We start from the raw sequence: 15,568 nt of genomic DNA on the forward strand, positions 1-15,568 counted from the left end.
CCCATGGAGAGAGGTCTCTCGGGTCATTTTACAAGCCCTGAACTGCCCCTATTCTATTTAAGGTTCTCAGCAGGCACTTGGAGGAATAAAAGTCATGCTTATCAGATTTCTAGGCCTCTCATAGCTGGAAGAAATAATATAAGAGACGTAAGAGTCAAGATTCATCGGCCTGAAGAGGCCCAAGAGGATGAGTTTCATAAGGAAGGCAGAGAAAAGGCCCACTTAAGGCCACAGGCCTCTGAAATCACCCTTATTTTCAGTTTTTCCCCAAATACATTTGGAGATATTACCTAGCCTAGGAAATGAGACTTCTGCTTTTCTTTTTGGTTTTTAATGCTTGTAATTAAGTTTCTTGTACATCTAAGCACTTTTACTCTACTTTGTACATAGGGTATTCTTTCTTTCTTTTTCTAACCTCCCCCCACACCCCCCGACCCTCTTGTTGCTCACACCTAAAAGGGCCTCTGGCAAGGAGCAACTGCCCAGTTATGCACAGCGCTTGCTCACCCCCCACGCCACGCGCAGACACAGTGGGGGCTCAAAGGCAGTGCATGGGTCTTAATTGTACTGTCCTTACAGTTATTTGAGAAAGTTGCCCATTTGTGATTAATTAGTTTTTTGATTATTTTGTGTTTAAGAGCCTTGAGGCCTTTGGGCACATGCACCTGAAAATTAAAATTTATTAATGTTAACATAATGAAATCAAAATGATTTTATGTAACTTCATGATTTATACGTATTTGGAAAGTTATTTACGTAAAATTTATAGGTGATTCCTCACCAGCACAACTGCTTTCACTTTCCTCGTTTTCACCTACAAGAAAATCTCAAATTTCTGAAAACCTGCTCACGGAAAACATCACGGGGGCATCTGGTATTCTTTCTTGTCATTGCTTCTACCCCTCTACTCTTCCTCTTACTGACTGGCCTTGACCAGCAAGTCCAGCCAGTCTGGGGTGGGCACGTGAAACACTTGCCCTCCTTGCGTCCTGCTCACTGAGTCTTCAGAGTGAAGGTATCTTCAGCTCTCTCTGAGCTCAGGGGAGAGGGCAGGAGAAAAACTCTGGCTCCCATCCTCCTGCTCTCAGTAGCCCTGAGGAGGAGAGGAAATAGGAGAACTCACTGGATTCTAGGCCCAAACATGCCTATAAAAAAAGCCCTGCACAGATGGAGGGGCTTTCTGGACATCGGCCCAGCCATTAATAAATAGCAGCTCATTTTTCCATCTGGATATTATTTTTGTGAGTTCAACTCCCCTGGCAGTGAATCTCCAGCAGATGAGGAGGCTGGCGGCAGGAGTCAAGAATGACGCTCAGAACCCACTCCACTATCTATGCGGTGCAGCTCACTGCTTTGTTTCTCCAGCCACGTGCGCATTTGCTCACTCAGCACACACTGGTCAGTGTGCCGGACTCTCTACGAGGCACAGAGATCACACAGGTAAGACACATGCTCTGCGCTCAAACAGCTCAAACTCCCCCCTCTCATTCTGCGAGACGCCATACACACTGCTTTGGAGAACTTCAGAAGCTAAAGACAAGAGGAAAGACAGGCTACGCTGTGCCGATAGAAAGGTTCAGAAAAAGTGTCCTTTAAAGTCTGAACAAGTAGAAAGTGCTTTGGCTCCGTGGCTCTGAGAAGGTTTCATGGAAGGAAGCTGGACAGGATGGAATCATGTGGGGAGAAGGCAAAGGGACCAAGGGAGGCCACCCCGAAGTGATCACACAACACATCCGCCACCCCTGAGAACAGTCATGCTCCCTCTTTAGATAACCACAGAATCACTGAATTAGAAAAATGAAATGAGGCACAGTCTCTGCTTAAAAAGAAAGGGGAAGGGGAAGAAATAAGCCAGCCTATCCTCGGCCTCCCCTGAAAACTCTGCAGTCGCTGCCCCTCCTTGCCATCTATCCCGATGATAATCTCTGTAGCCCCTACCCGCACCTGCAGGCCTCACAAAAAGCTAAAATTACAATTAACAACACCAGACAGAGCTCCACATTAAATAAGAAAACAAAATCAGGAGACGCGTGTTATGTGCTGGTATATATAGATACCGTATTGTGGATAACGCTCTTCCCAGTAACCTGTTTAAAACAACAACAAGAAGACAGTGCACTGCAGCAGGTCCACATAAAGCAGCCGCCCACGTCCCGAGAACAGTCCTGACGCTCTGCCTACCCTCCTTATGTGCCACCACTTCACAACTCCAGCATCAAGCTCGATGTATTACCCTCCTGACATCTTTCTCACTCATCACCTACTCCCTGGGAAAGTAAGTCACTTAGATGTTATAAGGACCCCTCGCCCTATCCTTAAAACCCACTTTCCACACATCTGCACCCTTCGAGTCTGTCTCTCATTTTCTGCGCTCCATCGATATTGTAAAAGCCTGGGCCAATGTTGTTCTGTCACAATCAGCTCATTTCGCCAGTATGCTTACTGAAATTCCTTTGTGACATTTTCATCAGCTGCATAATGTGAGCTGGGAACCATTTATCAGACGGCGGTGCAGCTGGAACAGTGGGTTGTCCTGGAGTTCCACGCTAAGGAAGGCTGAGGTAGGTGGGATTGGGCAATGCCGAGTATTTGGTATGTCAGAAAGGAAGTGTTCACAACAATAGGGTTGGTTTTGGGGTCACCAACCTATACCCAATGTCCTTTCGATTCCCTAGGGCTAAAAAGTTTTCGTTTTTTACGCCTTATATCATGGATTGGAAACTACGGCCCTTGGGCCTAATCGAGCCATGCCCAGCCTAGCCTATCTATTGTCTGTGGATGCTTTCACACTTCAGTGGCAGACAAAGACCAGCTGAGTAGTGACAAAGACCAGCTGGAGACAGGCCCACAGAGCTGAAAACATTTACTATCTGGTCCTTTACAGAAAAGGTTTGCTGATTCCTATCTTATGTTTATCACTAAATACTGCCATTTATTCTTCCCAAAGACTGTTAACTTAATAATGCCCTCTTACTTCCAATGATAGCACTGTGATTCAAGCTCTCCTCCTTCATGATTTGGGATACCTTCCCTCTGGAACTCATCCTGCACACTGCTGCTTCTGCTCCGCTGATCACATTGAATCCTCTCAAACCCTTGCCCAAGGACCTACATCCTCTTAACTGCCACCAAAGCCAATTTCCTAATTTTACCTTTCAGGGCTCCCAAGTCGGATGTCTGTCCCTCTTCTGACTGCCACACTCAGCACTGCTCACACCCCCTGAGCTCTCCGCCCCTGGACCACAGGCTCTGCTCCCCTGGCCTCCTCATGGTCCACAGGTCCCCTGGGCACTCCACACTCTGCCCTTTGCTCAGCCTGTGCTCACTCACTCCCAGCTCATTTCCTACTGAATTATCTGCCTACCTTATAGATTCCAGTTGTGACAAAAAATAAATTAGGAAAAGACTAGAAGAGAGATTCCTCAGAGAGGAATTCATCTGGGGGGTGATCCCCTCTGAGGTGTGGTTTCCAAAATGATACCAGATCTCAACAGGCGGACCATCTAAAGTCAAGGCAAAAGACTCCTGTCTCCGTGCACATGGCACCTATAGTTTATACCACATACTTACCTATTCAAGGCACTTCACACTTCTGCCATTTATCTCCTCAAGCAGTGTATAAGCCCCGGGTGGGATATGGAAGGTGTGCTGCAGTGCTAGGTAATAAGGAGAGGACCTAAAAATAACTAACTGTGAGGTACAAAGTATACTCCGCTCTAGTGAAACCTAATGGCTTCTTCGCTGTCTGTACCTACACGTGAAAAACCTGAGCTCCTCATCACCTGCTCACCAGATACTGTGGATTTGGGAAGAAAACGGCAGCTCCTCCAGCGGGGCATAGTCTGGCATGTCTGTCCAGCTCAGACCCCATGTGGATGGTCAGGTCTCTAAGAGGCTGAATGTTTCTAAATATACTGTTCTGGGAACTGCTGTACTTTCAACAAAACAACAAGTCTTGCTGTAAAATCCCTAAGAAAGGCTACGGATGTTCTCCCTGCTCTGTATGTCTCCTTGTTTCTCTGGTCTCCGCTTCTCTCCACACGTCCTGACGCGCCAGCAGCGCCCTTGGTCACTGACCTCCTACCGCAGAGATCACTGGCTGCCAGGCCGGCCGCTGGAAAATTATCCCAATTTTAAAACTAAGCTCCAATCATAACCTCTGCCTCTCCTAAAAGCTAGTCTCATGTTGGCTTAAAACCATCGAGAGCCCCGTCTCCCAGACCAGCCCAGCCCACCAATTACTCATGCTTGTCTGGGCCCTTCCACTTCTCTCTGCTTTTTCAACCATGAATGAAAGTAGTGAATATTAAAAACTGAAAAAAGATGAAACGGAACGTGCTTCAAACTCATTTTTAGTCATTTTAAGTCAAAAGGAGCAAAACATCAGCCTTTAGGAAAAAAAGAGCTGCTTTTTCATGAATTGGTACCATAGGCAAGAAGTGATGCCTCAGACCCCAAGTGGGTTTTGCGGGTTTTGCACATACACGTTTCAGCTGCGTGTGCCGTTTCTAAGCCAGAGTTAGCCAGCACGACCACACTTAACAACGGGAAAGCTAGTCAGGCAATGCAGAGGTAAGTGACGCTATTGTCAACCACACTGCTAATGCTTAGGCGACATCGATTTTTGGCTGCCAGGTTTCTGAAACCCCTGTCTTTGAAAGTCTGCGAGCACGGTATTCACAGAGGAGGTAGGTGGCAGGAAAAGGCTGGAGAGGTGAGGTGTCTGTGTGGATCAGTTTTCAGAAAGATCTGAAACTCCAAACAGCAGTGCATGTGCGCTCCAATGTACAAAACCGGGAAAAAGTAACCCTGGGTTGAAATATCAAAGCATTTACAGTAGATACACATCCAGGAAAGAGGGGCAGACTTAAATACATAGTTAGCTTTTTAGCCTCTCTCTGTGGAAAGCTCTCAATCGCCAAGAGCAACACCAAAGATGTATTGTTACAGTCAGATTTCTCCTGCCATCTTATTGTTCACAAACTTTCAGAGGAATTTTTCACAAATACCTAAAAGATTAACCACTGCAACAGATGGCTTTTCTCACCTGCTGCCACATCTACTAGCCAAATCTGCTCTGTCCCTCCTACAGCAGGTCCTCCCCAGGCCCAAAGCGTCATTCGTAATGTCAGCAGCAAGTATTACGAATTCCAGCTGACCGTCTGGAAATGCTAGCCGTAGAATGACACATTAGAAATCTTCAGGCCGTGGTGGGAGGTGCTAGAGACAAAAACGCAAGGAGGTGCGCACAGAATCGTAAACAGAATACAGCTTTAGGACAGGTGGTGTGCGAGGGATTGGCTGGGCTGGCTGGTCCTCAGCCTTACCCCAGGCCCACGCACTCACCCAACTATCTGAACGCTGGCATTCACTAATCTTGAGAGTTTAGGTTCCGACTCGTGGTGGAGTGCCCTCCTTTCTGCTGGCCTTGCATTTCCACCTGAAGAGAAGTTTTCAGTAGAGCAACTTCTGACCTCTTACTCCACCCATTACTGAACCCCTGTAGAAGGAGTAAGTTACCTGACCGGTCCATACTCCTGGGTGGGGTGGGGCTAATCTATGAAAAGACTTCCAACAGTAGGAGTCTGCTTTTTCCCTATGCTTCCACCTCAGCCAGATGAGGGACTAGGCCTGTTGTGCCAACTCCCCCGCCGTTCCGTTAGGGGGGCTGCAGAAGAAGGACCGAGGTGGCAGGGCGGGAGAGCGCATCCTCTCAGACGGTGATGCGAAACCAGGCTGTCCAATGAGCGTAGGAGAAATGAAGTTGCCAGTCTGTTTCCTCCATCTGCTTTGGTGTCATACTCTTAATATGCCTCAAACTCAGGAGAGTAAGAAATGACTCTTCTGGTTGCAACTGATAGCAATTAAACTTGAATTCACAAAAGCAAAAGGTTAATTTACTCTAAAAATGTTCAGGTGAGTGGTGGAACCCTAAGGGGATCCTCAGGAAAAACCGCACCCGGGAAATTAAATATTATCCTGCCTCTCACTCTGCATCTGCTTTCCTCTGTCTCTGTCTGCTGACGCTCAAGCCCAAAGTCTGAAACACATGGCCACCAAATGCTCCCTGGCTTCACATATGATAGCTGCAGGCACTGAAAAGACACTGGAAAATGTGTTGTATTAAATCCAAAACTCCTGAGCAAAGTATGTTACTGCCCCAGCCTGGGCAGGGGCCCAATCCTGCCGACTCTCCGATGGAGACGGCCTGGCGCTAATCAATTAGGGAAGAGGGGCGGTGCAGCCAACTGGCCAAGGCACGACTGGGCTGAGGCCCACGCTGGGCGGGTGAAGGAACCCGGAGGGAACGGGTTACCGAGACAGCAATCCCCTTACAACCTGATCTGAACGCGATGAATCCTGCATGTTTCAACCTAAAGAGTCACCAAAGCTGTTAATGAATAAAATATCTGTATAATTTATGATTCAAACCAAGTCCATTTTGAGAGTGAAAATGGGTGTGACAGATAATTAAACTAATTTTTTAAAATAATTGTTTATTGAAAAACTAGTTTTCTTATATTAATGGACCTATTAGAATCACTTTACTCAGAAAGTATTTCCAAAAACAAAATTTTAAAAAAGAAAAGTCTGTATATTAAAGCAAAATAGAAAAACTTCTGTTAATTTCATGAACCTTTAAAAGTAATAGGATCAATAATTGGTCTTGGCATACATTTACAAACTTTGTTCAGTTTCATATAACTGTGCATACACCTTTTTAGTTTCATTCCTAGTGTTTTTCTAAAAGTACATGGCCTCAGCATTTTAATTTTTTTTTCAGGAAATTGCCTGCAATCTTCTTTGAAGTTAAATTTTGTACAACTTGAGATTGTTGGCATCTTCAATTGACTCTTCTGTGAAGCCCACCCTAGTTTTGATTTTTGAAAACACCCTCTGAGATTGCGTGATAAGCTCAGAGCAGTCCTACCAAGTGGAGAATTATCAATTCTATTTTTAATGTGGTGCATAAATATTTGTCATAATACTTGCAAAGGAACTGTTGTTCTGCACCAACTCAGACTATATAGATCTTTACCAACTATGTTAACAAGACCAGGCTCTTCATATAAATTATGTCTATTTGTGATTCTTTTTAATGTTTTGCCAAATTCAAATGAGGCAATATTATAAACCATCTCAATGTCATTCTATTGTGCTACAACATAAAATTTTTCCAATTAAATACAGAAGTTACATCAAAAACATTCTTTCCATAGTACAGCTACTCTAAATCAGAATTATGGAATTTAAAAATTAAATTTTGTGGGCCCTTGGGCCCTCATCACATAAATTTTTCAGTCCATCTGCTTTTGTGATAATATATTATAGTATCTTCTCATTTTCAGGTCTTGTTCTTAGTAATTACAATTCTCTAAAAGCTACAAATGCTGATGCTTTTGGAGTTCCATTAAATGAATGCTTTTTAAAATATTTCTAACTGGTTTTGGGGGAAAAATGCAGACAAATGTAAAGGAATCCTACTTTCAATAACATTGAGGGATAGTTAGGCGAGATACAAATTAGTTTTTCAAAGTCTGATACATTGCTAAAATTCAGCTGATGAGAGGCAGCAAAGACAGCAAGTGTGTGCTCGCCAAAATGATGTAGTTTTTTTTTGTACATAACTTCAGCTTTGTTGCAAAAACATTATAGTGAGATATAGATAATACTCATAATCAATTCCAACTATATTTCTGCTTCACTTTTCTAAATCTACTAATAAGAGTGTTGTTTTTATTAAAACATTGTGCTCCACAAAAATTTTAATACATTATCATTGCAAAACTAAATAATTTGCCCATAAATGCTGAACTTTTGTATTAGAATTACAGTCGTAAGTACAATAACACCAGATGTGTTTTCTTAGACAGAATGAACCTCTGAAAGCTTTCCTTTGATCTCATGAATTGGATGAGAAAAAAAGCTGAGAACTTACTGGAATTAATTTAATTTTCTACTTGCATATTTAAGGTGACTACACAAAACTGGCATGATCACAATGGTTTGTCAAGTTCTCTTGCTAATGGAGCCAAGATATTAACTACAACTGCAGTTTTTACATTTGTACAAGAAAACTTGAACTCTAAGATGAGTGAAATGAACTTAGAACAGCTATTCGATCTAAATGAAAAGCCATTCTTCAGAAAACAATACGTAAAAATGCTGCATGTGTTAAACTCTCATCTTTGGAATTTTTAGGATGGATGCCAAAGCTTCTGCACCAGGTGTGTGGGTTCCTCATGGCCAGTGACACTGTTATGACCCTCATGTGAATGGTCAGTATCGACAGGGTACACATTCACTGTCAATGTTTTTGAAAAATGGAAATCTGGTAATTCATTTTTTCTTAAAAAGGGTACTTTTTTGGTGGGGGAGACATAATTGCTATTAAAGGGTTTATTTAAAAAAAATAAGAAATTACTAAAAAGTAAAATAAATGAATAGCTTCAGTTATACCCCATACAAGGCGCCAAACCCCTGTAACAAGTACTACCTTCTCTATCTATAGGCCTGACTACAGAGCTGCTTACCTCTTTCCTGCACTCGCTGCAGCCTATGGTTTGTTACAGTTCTCACTGTCCAGCTGACTGAAGGCCAGGGGCACGTGTCCTGGGAGCTATGGCATGGGCCCTGGCGCAGCTGGCTCACAGACCACGTGGCTGGCAGCACCTATACCTCCCCCCCCACCGTGCTGGACTGGGAGGAGTGGGGGCCCAGTGCGCTCTCCTTCGCTGAGAACGCCCTGCACGCCATCCTGAAAGGGCACTGTTGGATAAGCTGCATCTAGAAGGCTTGGGAAAAGGCAGGAAGGGTATTGCTGGTCAGATTCAGATTTCACGGAGAATGCTGCTCACTGCACATGTATCTCATAGGCTACTGGTGGCCACCAGGGCAGAGCTGGAAGAGCAAAGCAAAGGTCTATCAAGCCCATCCTGGATTATACTAATGCAACCAACAATAATGCTATTTTATTTTTAAAATGAGAAATCCAAGCCCTGGCTGAGGAGTTCAGTTGGTTGGAGCATTGTCCAGATAAACTAAGGTTGTGGGTTCGATCCAGAGCAGGGCACATACAGGAAGCAACCAGTGAAAGCATGAATAGATGGAACAACAAGCCGATGTTTCTCTCTCTCTCCAAAATCAATAAATGAAAAAGGAAGGTGAAGGGATTAGCTAAAGAACATGTATGCGTAGCCCATGGACACAGACAACAGTGTGAGGAGGGCCAAGGGAAGAGGGGTGGGGGCTGGATGGAGGTGGGCCAAGGGGAGAAAATAGGGAACATCTGCAATAGTGTCAACAACAAACAATTTTTTATAAAGCAATACAATTTAAAGCAAAAATAAACTGATTAAATCTCGGGGGGAAAAATGTTAATGAGAAATCCAAGACCATGTTAATTTGGAAGGTATAAAGGCATAAACTGGGGCTGGCCTGACATGTGTGTGGGTCACCCCTCTAATAAATAACTCTGCTAAGAAAATGTAACTAACATAGCCAAAAATCGCCAAGTGGGTACTTACTAACTAGAAGGCACATGCTAAGAGCTTTACAGGAATCACCTTTTTAATACCCCCAGTGAGCACAGCTATGAAATGGGTCTCATTTCTTTGGCAGACTGATTTCTTTCAGTTTTCTTAGTACAAAGCTAAGGTATTCGAGGCATTACCCAAGTCTTTGAGGTTTTACCCAAGACTCAGATACTAACATGCTGAGTGGCAGGATTCATTGATATCATATACCATGTGTTGGTTTAGTCTGCCTAGCAACCCAAACCCTTCTTTTGATAAGGGCAGCCCAATTTTCTTCGGGTGAATTAACCTGGTACATGTTAATCACTATGACCCCCTACCGACCCTCCACCCCCCCCAAAAGAGCAAAGCAAGACCAATCACCTCTCTCTCAGGGATTTGGACCTTGAGTGAAATGTCACAGGGACAAAAAGTGCTTCCTTAAGTCATTCCAGTGGCATCGCCTTGGAGAGGCTGTCCTAGATCCCAGCGCTACCTTGGTTCCTATCCTTGAGGCTCACTGTTTGAGCCCTCACTAATTCTATGAGTTACTCAGTGTCCTTTTAATACCTTCTAACCCACCCCATCTCAATTTCAGTTAGCCAAAACTGGTTTCTGTGGCTTACAGCCAAAGCGCCCTGACTCCCTCAGAAATAAAATCCAGGTCTGTCTGACTCTGGAGTCTGTGCCCTTAAGCACAGTAGCCTGGTATCTTCCTTAGGCACAACCTGGTGCCAGGCAGGCCTGCACCTGGCTCTGCTCTGACGGGAATACCCTGGAAGGAAACAGCACAGACCTCCCCTTAGGAAGCTTCCACCTGAAGCACCTGGCTTGGCTCCATTCTTGCCTGGATTCCCTTGGGTTGTGCAGGAAAGGCACCTTTTCATGTGTTACCCTCTTCCTCAAATCTTATTTAGTCTGCACTGATTCAATAAAATCACAGGCAGCTATAAGCAGCCTTGAGAAAAGCAGTATTTCTATGAATACTTTCTCAGCCTCCACATCAGCCTGTTTCTCACAGATGCTGGTGAAAATGCAGCACCCAAGTGGACAGAATTTCTCACTGTACCACACACACTTTCCAAGCCGGAGGAAATAAAGTCTCCTGGAGGAGACGGGGGAGGGAAAGGGCAGCACAGCTGAATAACAGAATTGGATCACATACCCAATAGGCTTTTTAAATGATGTCAAATGGCAAAACTGCTGATGCAAAGAATCATGTAAAAATTATATCTTCATAAAACAACACATTTGCAAAGGACACTGCCCCTAGAATTGCTACCTCAGCTTGGTACAACTGGCATTTGCTTCTGCCAAAATTTCAGATGCTCCCTTATAATCATTTATGCAGAGGGAAGAAAGAAGGCAGTGAGAAGGAAATAAGCACATCAAGAAAGCTGAAAACCAACACAAAATGAACAGGAACTATAGGTCATTGCTGTACCCAAAGTTCAAGTAGTTAGTGACTACTATTTGAGCCAGACTTAGTTTTGCAAAGTAAAAGAGCAACATGTGATCTCATCAAACACTCTGGCACGTGGAAGTGGATACAGGGCCTTGTACCAGTTTTCTATTTCTGCATGCAATGATGTCATCAAGCCAAAAGGAACCAAACTGGGAGAAAATGATCCCGAAGTGTGAACTACAGCAAACACTGAGAACTCTATCCCCAAACACTGAGAACTTAGGGGAACTGTGAATTTCCTACGTGCATATTTTCTAAATGCATAGAATTTAAAAGCAGCAACCATTAGTTATAATCCATTTAACTTACTCAACTTATGGAGAAGGGTGTTGAGGCCCAGAGAGATTAACTGACTTGCTCCAAGGTCACAGACACAATTGGTGGCAGATCTGAGATCAGAAATCGAGCCACTTAATTTCATTCTCAACTACTCTTTCTTTTCCACCATGTTGCCCTTCTTCATGTGAGTTAGGTCTGAGAAACTCCCACGTGCGGTCTTCACCTCACGAAGATGTGACTGCACCTCCCCACCAAAACCACTGGGGAAGTACCACATGGCTGGACTTGCTTCACCTTTGTCTAACCCAAGGTACTTCTCTCTAAGGAAAGGTGGTTGCTCCAAACTCTTGGGTTCCTTGTGGTTCACTTTGGCCAGAGCCAGGTTAGAAAGCTGCCAGTGAAAAGTTGGGCGCATCCCCAATCAACCTACACCTCACCCCAAACTCTTCAATAAGAAAAAGGCACTGCCTGTCTCAGTGGAAATGCAAATGCCCACTGAAATTCTAGCATCCTGGTACATTCCGTTCCAGGTTCTCTCAACTTAACTGAGCAGCCCCTCTGCTTACTCAGTGATCTTAACCTTGTCTTCACACTGCGATCCTACTGTGAAAAAACAGGAATTCAACCTGAGCAGTCTCTAAGTGCGGCTGGCAGAGTGGGAGCGGCTCTGAGGAGGGCTGAGGAGTTGGCTGTGGGCAAGACAAAGCCAAGTTTATTCTTTGTGGAAACTGAAAACAAAACTACATGGATCATAAATCTAATTCAACAACAAACTCCGATAACATCTACTGACTGTCTGGTGTGGGGGTGTCTCTGTGGTTAGGAGCACGGAGATGAACAGATTCCTCCCTCATGCCATCCGAAGTCTAAAGAGGAAACGAAGGTCACAATATGACAAGTAAAATAGGCTCCCTCAGTCTGTCGAACAGTGACCCTGGCTGACCCAGTTTCCACCCTGGCATCCCTTTTCCCCTGTTGGCACTCTTGAGTAAAGGCTGAAAAATAAAACAGCCAAAAGCTTGATGACAAGGACAAAAGGAGAAAAATACAGAGGGTAAAGAATCTACCAGTGAAATAAACATCCCTTCTAAGGTCATCTAGAACCAACTACGTTATTAGAGGGGGCTGTGTCCCCAATTTAGAACCCTGAAATATGAAACAAAAACCAGTCACTTCCTATCCTTTAAGATTTGTCCTAAATCCCATTCAGGGAAACCGTAGGTCGTATCAAATTGCCTAACTCAACCAGCATGTAAGTCCCAAACCCTCGGGAGAGACCCGGTGGCCCGGAGTCCCCGCATGGCAGGCAGGGAGGTGTGTCTGACAGGGGATTTTATTCCTCTCCAAACTGGCTCCAGAGCTGTGCAGTTAGCCACACGATCCTCAAATTATAGCAGTTTGCACAAAGGGGACTGAAAACTATTTGTTCCCCATGAACTATAATGGAAAACACTTAATTGGCTTCAGATGCTCTAGCTCCTATTACAATGAAAGGTCAATGAATTACTTATCTTGGGTAGAGGAAAATAAATTAAGGGATTACACCTTTAAAGCAGAAATTTTCTAAAATTCTACTTAAAATGAAACTAAGAGTAATAAAATTACATATTTAGCTCTCAATCAGTATAACTTTGGGAAGACATTTAAAACATATTCAGGAAACTGTAAGGCGTCTGAATGATGCTACTGGCATTCATTTTCAATGTTAATACCTTACTTACCACGGTACTAGCTGATACAGGCTTTTTACTGGAGGTGTGAAATAATGTTTGGTAAAACATTTCGATTCTATTATTAGCAATAGAACACAATGTTCGTTTTACTCATGTTTCCGACATTTAATCCATGACAGTCAATCATTTAAGATACAGTTTAGTTTGTCCTTCATCTCGCATTAAGAACTTCACTGTCAGCTGACTCGGCAAAAAGCCCCACTCTTCAGCCCTGCTCAGGACTCGGCCGGGTTGCGAGGACGCTGCCCACTCGCCCCACCCCAGCACTGATTTCCTCCCAGGCGGGCACTAGTTTCTCCGGGCCTTCCGGAAAGGTATCATAAGCCCAAACCTTTTCATTTCTAACATGGATTTGGCCATTTCAAATAACATTATCATTTTTATATTATAATAACCACTACATTTACTGTTATGTTATGTGACAATGAAAATGACACTATCATTCTTATTAGTAGGAATTCAGAGTTTTTAAACCTTCACATACAAGACTTCATTTAACTCTCAGTACCATCCTATAAGGTAGTTGTTCTTAATTTCATATTTCCATTAAACACTACTCAGTCACGAGATTCAAGTTTAGTCACCCCTTGTGCACCCCCTATTCACATGCTGAAGTCCTAATGCTAAGTACCTCAAATCTGGCTGTACTGGATGTGGGGTCTTTAAAGAGATAATCAGGTAAACTGAGGCCACTGAAATAGACAAAATCCAATAGGCCCTGTGTCCTTATAAAGAAAGATTAGGACTCAGACAGGCCCAGAGGGAAGACGGACAGACACCAGAGACGACTCAGAAAAAACCAACCCTGTTAACACCTTGATCTTGGACTTCAGAACTCTGAGGAAATAAATTTGTTTTTTTTAGCCACCCAGCCTGTGGCACTTTGTTATGGCAGCCCTGGCAGAGTAATACACGCCCTATCTCCTGTATGCTATACACAGATCTCCAGCTTTTAGGTAGAGCAAATTCACTAACTTCCCCAAACTCCTCCTACTTGGCTGAAATAATATTCTGAATGCTAAACATCTTATAAGGTCTCACTTTTAATCATCTTAGACTTGCTCCTATAACACCAGCCTCAAATCATCATCTGAAATCATCTAAGTGACAAGTGACCCATTTGAATAATACACTCTGCTACACAGCAACCAGAAAAACATGCAATACATTAAAAAACAATGTTAAGTAGAGTGACATTAACAACTCCCCTCAAATAAAATTTTAAAAACATAAGAAGGAAAAGAAATACATAGTTTTATGTGGTGTGGCCAAAGTAACTGGGGGAAAAAGTCAGTAGAGGAGTCAGCTGGTAGGGGAGGGGATCAAAGTGCAAAACCAAGTCATAGTAATTTTGGAGAGGGGGTGTGTGTCACTGATAATTTTAATGAAATAACTTTTCCAATATGCAGAAAGGAGTATTAGGAACTAAATGTCAGGCCAAAAAATGTTTTAAGAAGAAATTTAAGAAGAAAATCCTTATTCTTGCAGGAAAGTCATGATCTTGAGCGAAACACAGTCTTCATGTTATATACATCACTGTGCTAAACTAAGCAAACAAATAAATAAGGGACACACGGTCACTGAAAAAGCTAACTGTTCCAGTAGCTTCTGAATATGTCACAGGAAGTCCAATGAATCAACTCCCTCTTTACATGTATTTTCACATGGTTCTAGCTGATATTTCATTAAACAAGAAAACTGTTTCTTTCCTCCTTTGCTGTATTTTTGAGGCTATTTTGCTGTCATATAGTGTCTACTTAAAAGTATACAGAAAATCAAACAGTGAAATTATAAATGAAACATGAAAATTAGAAGAGACTTTAGAAGTCATCTCTGTCAACTGCTTATCTGAAAACCTGCTAGCAATTCTTGTGATTTAAAAAAGCTGCTAGAGAATACACATGCGGCAGTTGGTTACAGATCTGTTTTCGTCATTTATCCATGCGAGCCCCGGTTCTTCCCCCCACAGGTATGTGGCAGTGGTTTTAGTATTGAATCAATCCTATGCCTAGCCTATCTCAATATCAAGGTATAATAATTACCTAACTTTAGAACTTGCTGATTAAAGTCAAAAGAATAAGACCCAAGTCCTTAAAAGGTTCTCATTTCACTCATTCATCATTCATTCACTCAGCGAACACTTCCTGAGTTTTTAAAATGTGCCAGACACAGATCTAGGTGGTAAAGATGCAATCGTTAAAAGAAAGACATGTCCCTTGCCCTTGCAGATAATGCCAATCGTGTGAGAGTCAAGGACTGGTTAGCCGCTCTAATAGGATCTAACAATGCTGCAATCTGTTAACAGGATCGCTCCTCTAGTCCTGGTAATCCTCTCAGTTCCGTCCTCAGGGCAACCAGTCAATTAGGGCTGACCATTCAAATCGTAATCTATTTACTGTCCCTGCTTAAAGCATAGAATTTAAATAAAAATCTCTCTCAGGTTCCACCCAGTTCTATGGAGGATTCTGCTCTTGATTACTCGACCTGAGAAGATAATTAGTATGGATCAGGCCAAGCATGGGTGACAGGAAACTACCATCTCAGTATTCCTGGCTTGATTCTGGATAAAACTTAAC

At 43.2% G+C, this 15,568-nt stretch overlaps 1 protein-coding gene and 1 non-coding gene across 7 annotated transcripts in view; both read right to left on the reverse strand.

Annotated features, from left to right (window-relative positions):
• FARS2 (phenylalanyl-tRNA synthetase 2, mitochondrial) overlaps positions 1-15,568 on the reverse strand; it is a 460,578-nt gene that overhangs the window by 223,477 nt on the left and 221,533 nt on the right. The window lies entirely within an intron of this gene.
• LOC148092508 (small nucleolar RNA SNORA76) lies at positions 438-551 on the reverse strand. The gene has a single exon (XR_015715108.1). It is a non-coding gene; the product is annotated as a small nucleolar RNA SNORA76 (small nucleolar RNA).

The sequence above is a fragment of the Miniopterus natalensis genome, chromosome 9, assembly GCF_054644295.1.
Source record: "Miniopterus natalensis isolate mMinNat1 chromosome 9, mMinNat1.hap1, whole genome shotgun sequence".
Taxonomy (NCBI): domain Eukaryota; kingdom Metazoa; phylum Chordata; class Mammalia; order Chiroptera; family Miniopteridae; genus Miniopterus; species Miniopterus natalensis.